Source organism: Protobothrops mucrosquamatus, unplaced genomic scaffold, assembly GCF_001527695.2.
Source record: "Protobothrops mucrosquamatus isolate PMUCROS unplaced genomic scaffold, P.Mucros_1.0 scaffold357, whole genome shotgun sequence".
Classification (NCBI taxonomy): Eukaryota; Metazoa; Chordata; class Lepidosauria; order Squamata; family Viperidae; genus Protobothrops; species Protobothrops mucrosquamatus.
The window spans coordinates 340,258-345,945 of NW_015386692.1; positions in this window are offsets into that span (position 1 = coordinate 340,258).

A 5,688-nucleotide genomic window follows, 5' to 3' on the forward strand; every position below is an offset into this window, starting at 1 on the left:
CGCAGAGCGGCGCGGTGCGGTGGGAGGCGGCAGGACGGGGGGAGGGGTTACCTGCATCCTGCCAGCCGAACTCTGGAAGCCTGCCTGAATACCCGTATTTTCCGGCGTATAAGACGACTGGGCGTATAAGACGACCCCCGACTTTTGAGAAGATTTTCAGGGTTTAGAAAGTCGTCTTATACGCCGGAAAATACGGTATGTTCTTTTCTTTTATCAAAAGAGTCAATTTAGCCATCTCTGCTAATTCCATGACCTTTTGTAACCATTCGTCCATGGTGGGAATCGAAGCTTCCTTCCATTTTTATGCATAGAGCAGTCTTGCTGCTGTCACCATATATAGAATCAGAGTTCCATTTTTTTTTTTCCAATTCTCTTTCCATTAGATCCAGAAGAAAAGTTTCTGGTTTAATCTTTATGTTCACTTTAAGATTTCTCTGCAGTAATGTATGAATCGTGCTCCAATATTTCTTTGCTTTTTCACATGTCCACCATAAATGATAAAAAGTCCCTTCTTTACATTTACATTTCCAACATTCATTTGAAATACCTTTGTACATTGTAGATCAGGGCTTTTCAACCTTTTCACCCATTGTACCACTTTTAGGATATGGCAATATCCGAGTACCACCAGTCGCCTAGCAAGGTATCAAAAACTTGACCAAAAAAAAAGGAAAAAAGTGATAAAAGTACAGGTAGTCCTCGACTTCCAACAGTTCGCTTAGTGACTGTTCAAAGTTACAATGGCACTGAAAAAGTGCCCCCCAAGCCACAGCCGAGCAAGACACCTGCCTGCCCCCTGGCAGCACTCTTCCTCCTGTCTGAGGTTTTCATTGTTGTGAGCATTTCTGTTGAGGATTGGCAGCTGGGGTGGGGTGGGGGGTGTTTGGTTTTTATTCCCCCGTCTGGGTGGTTGCAGCAGGTTTTGGTCACTTCACATGACCCTGGGACACTGTGACCATCATAAATATGAATCAGTTGCCAAGCATCTGAATGTAAATCATAAGACCCTGCAGATGCTGCAACATTCCAGCTGATCGGCGCTTCTGGGCTCAGCAGAAGCACCAGGATCAGCGCCGCTTTCCAGCTGGAGCCTGGAGCTGTTCCTGGCACTTCCACTGAGCCCTGACAGTCCTGAAAAAGCGCCGATCAGCTGGAAAGCGGCACTGATCCTGGCGCTTCCGCTCAGCCCTGACAGCCCTGCAGCTCCAGCCATTTCTCGCTCAGGCTTGTGCGGTGCTGCCATTGGTTCAGCTCATTCCCCTCCCCCGCTACCACTTTTCTAGGATGGTCACGTACCACCTGCCAGGTGCCAATGTACCACAGGTGGTACCTGTACCACTGGTTGAAAAGCCCTGTTCTAGATAACTTATCTGGTGTTAAATACCAGCGATACATCATCTTGTAAAAAGATTATTTTAATTTCAGTAATTAAAATGAATGTTTTACCAAATATGCTTTTTTTGTTCCAAACAATACCAATACTTGCACCGAATATTCCATTTAAACAATGGTGGAGGGATATTTCCAAATTTATATGGCAAGGAAAGAAACCAAAAATCAAATACAAGTTATTGCAAGATGCTAAGGAAAGAGGGAGTTTGGGTTTACCAGACTTGAAATTATACTTGAAATTATGCATGCTGTTTGGTCTGATTGAAAGAGTGGGTGAACCTCCAGAACAAGAGGCTACTTGATTTGGAAGGCAATGAATTAAGGTTTTGGATGGCAAGATTATCTATGGTACGATAAAGTTAAAGTAAATATTGATTTTAATAATCATTTTTTTAGATGTGCCGTATTAAAAGAGTTTTGAATAAATATAAAATAAGGTTCTTTACAAAATTGCCTCCATGGGTGTCCCTCTGGGAAGCTTTTCAATTTTGGAAATCCCACCCTTAAGTCTAAGGAAGAACTAGAATTAGAAGGTCATGTTTGCCATTGGTTTACATATCTACAAATGAAGAAAAGATTTAAACTAGATAAAAAAAAAGCCATGGGTTTGAGTTTGCTAAAAATGAATTGGAAATTTTACTATGCGGTAGTGATGATCATATTATTGCCAAGGTCTATAAAACGTTATTAAAATTGAATTTAGAAAATGAACATGGAAAACACTGTATGAATCCAGTAGGCAAAGAATTTTGGGTATAATGTGATGCTTGAACAATGGGAGAATATGTGGATAAAAGGCTTAAAATTTATATTAAACTATAACTCAACGACTGTGGGTGCTTGAGATAGTTGATGTACTGGAATTGTGCTTATTTTAATAGAGCTGTAGAGAAAACCTTAAAAGTTACTGCTGGGATTGGGATTGTTTGTAATATTTCGAAAATTACTGTTGGTAGAACTCAAGCTATAATGTTAATTTAAAGGAAAGGTTGTCCTCAGTTTTCAGCAGAATGCTCAGAATGGCTCTGTGTGATTAAATTGTGTGATGGGAAATCAGCATGTTTGCAGATTCTGACAAACCCATCCTTGAGAAAGCTTTAACTGAAAATTTTATGAACTTTAAATGTATAAATCACAAATAAGAGACTGAAATATGGCTGATATATGTCTCTTGCTAAATCATTTGGTTGCTATAAATGCAATGAATGTAGTAAAATTTAGCATAATCCTAAAAATAGGAACCAAGAGCCTCCCAAGATAGAGCCCCATAATACCCTTCCAATTGTGTCAATAATGGGTTTTAAACTAAAAAGATTCTTATTGGAATCCTGAAATAATCCTGAAATAAAACAACAACCAAAATTTGGAAAAGCGCGGGTGAGGTGGGAGAATCACTTTTTGTTGCCAAACTAGGCTTATTTGAATAAATCTCCTTCTGACCCATTTGTGGGATCTGAAAAAATAATAAACTTTGCATTCTAGATCTTGCTTGCCAGTAAAGCCATTATAATATAATGAATATATTATATAATTATAATAATATTATAGACCCTTAAAATGTCACCTGAATGCAAATGTACAGAAACCTGTACATTACAGAAAGTAATTTCACATTCCAGTTTGTGTGCTGACTGCAGTGAAAAAAAATCTCATGCCTAAATTTCTTCTTAAAGGGTCCTATAGCTTTGCCTTGTTCATTGTTGTATGGAACATTTAAAAATCATAAATTATTTATGTGAAATAGACCCTGTAGAAAGGTCAAGTAATCTTGAATATCTTTCTTTTCAACACTTGTTTCAATGTGATATGCTTTTTATTGGAATTTTCAAACTTTGTGATTCTTGTTCCATGTAACGGTTATTTATCTCTGGCATTTCTCACTAACTAATCAAGTCTCTGCTAATCTCCAAGAAAAAAAGATTTCATTGGATTTCTATGTGCATAATAAATTCAGTCATTTTAAAAGATGCAAATCGTGAGGGAAAGCTTTTAAGTTGATCTAATTTGCACCTAATTTGCTTTCTATGTGGCTTTTCCTGCTGCTTTCAGTTTTGGATTGTTGTTTGGATGTGATTGTTGTTTTGTCTTTTTGACTTGAGACCCATAATTTATCACCACCAAAGTAATTTAAATGAAGAAGGGCAAAATCAGTTTTCTACTTAACCAAGCAAGGAAGGAACAAAGTAGTCCAAAGCAATATATTCTTAACCTCACAGAGATTTTAAATTTAACCTATTGCAATGCCAAGGAGAACTTTATATATTAATTTTAAGTAGTTAGATATATTCTTCCTGAAAATAAGAACTCAAATCAAAGTCCTGATGATGTATGTATTCATGTTTAAGATTCTGCCTGGTTTATTTACCATGTAGTAATAATGTTGGAAACGTAATTTTTTGTATTGAGCTTTAAATATGCCTTTTCAAATTTGTGTTGAATATTGGTGCTTTGAAATGTTTTCTTAGTTTATCTTATAAGTGTATTATAGTATTGTTTGTACACAATGCTTTTTTAAATTATTATTAGTTAAATTAGCTTTATAAAATAAAACAGGATTCTTTGCAGTGAGAAGCAATGTAAACATACTTCAAATACAAATACTGCATATAACTAATAGTGTTGCCACCTACATAGTTTATGCAGTTGCAGATTCTTTCAAGGCCAAATTACTTTTTATTTATTAAATTTGTTTGCTCACCACTAGTTCTTCTAAATAATTTTCTTTACAAATAAATACTTAACCATTGACATCATATATTTCATTGAAGTGTTTTGTATTTAACGCTAATAACTCAAACATGTAACTCAGCTTCTAGACAAACTTCATTTCCACTTAATTACTTTTTTTGAAAGAGTTATGATGGTTGCTTACTACTGTATTTCTGGAGATTTATTCCAGAAATAAAAAATAAGTTATAGATAACAGGTGCCTCAGATCAGATAATTCCCATTCTTTCCCATCTCAGCCATTATCCATTCATGTTCATTGATGGGACTGTAACCCCTGGTTGTCCTACATAAAACAAAAAAAGCTTCTATTGTGCTTTGAAGCACATCAAAGGTGTTTCAGGAATCTATATTGGAGGTTCTGATAGGGTGCAAACTTCTGGTGGGTCTAATCCCATTTGAGGAGGGAGAACCCTGTTAGGTAGCACCCTGGGTTGTCCCCTCTCTCTCTCTCTCTCTCTCTCTCTCTCTCTCTCTCTCCCTCCTTCCCTCCCTCTCCCCCTCTCCCTCTCTCCCTCTCTCTCTCTCTCTCTCTCTCTCTCTCCAGGCATAGCAGAAGGAAAGCCAGGAACCATGTCATTACCTTGCAGATGTTTAAGGCATTACATCTCTTGAAAACCTCTGATATTCTCTCCCAAAATGGGTGTTGTCCTCTCACGATTTCATACTTCAGTGACATCCATATAAAGCCTCGAATGACTGTTGAGCCAATAGAAGTTGTGCTCTAATCTAAATTGTTTTTTTGGAGATTTGAAGTGCTGTTACTAACAGCTAAATTTAATTGGGGAGGGAGTAAACTGAGGGCATGGTAGAGGCCTGAAAACTCTTAGTCCTATTTATGAAGAATTCCCTTCTAAAATGTAAAGTCAGTGACTATAAATCATAGTCTAATGGATGTAGTCTCTGCGTTTATTAGCATTTCACTTAAAATAAAATATTGTGTGATACAAGGTTGCAGCATCTGAACTGTAAAACCTTAGGACCCCGGAAACAAATAATGAGGACTTAAATTTAAATCATTGCATACCAATTTTGTGATTTGACAGCATACTATACCATTATTTGACAATTTTAGTGTTATACATCAAATATTTTATGTATAAGATAGCTGTAGGGGTGAGTTCAGAAACTGGAAGTTTGTAGAGTGTGAATATGAGTGCTAGGGAAATTATGTTGTACTCTTGCACAGTAAGTTTGGCTACCCAGACAAATTTGTAGAAGGCAAACAAGAACATTAACACAAGAGTTTAAAATTGCCTGAGTGTAAAAAAGATGATAGCTAAGCTTTTGATCAGTTAAATTGCTCTGTTGTAGTGTTTTAGCAAAATAAAATATTACTATATTGCTGATGTTGATATCACTAAATTTTTGCTGAAATATTTTTGTTCTTGCCAAGCCTGTAGTTCAGACATGTCCAAAGTCCGGCCCGCGGGCCATTTGCGGCCCGCGGCCCGGTTTAATCCGGCCCTCGAGCAGCCCTCCCTGCTCTATATAAATGCGGCCCTCCCACGGCCCTCCGGCAAGTCCCATGAGAGAGAGAGAGAGAGAGAGAGAGAGAGAGAGAGAGAG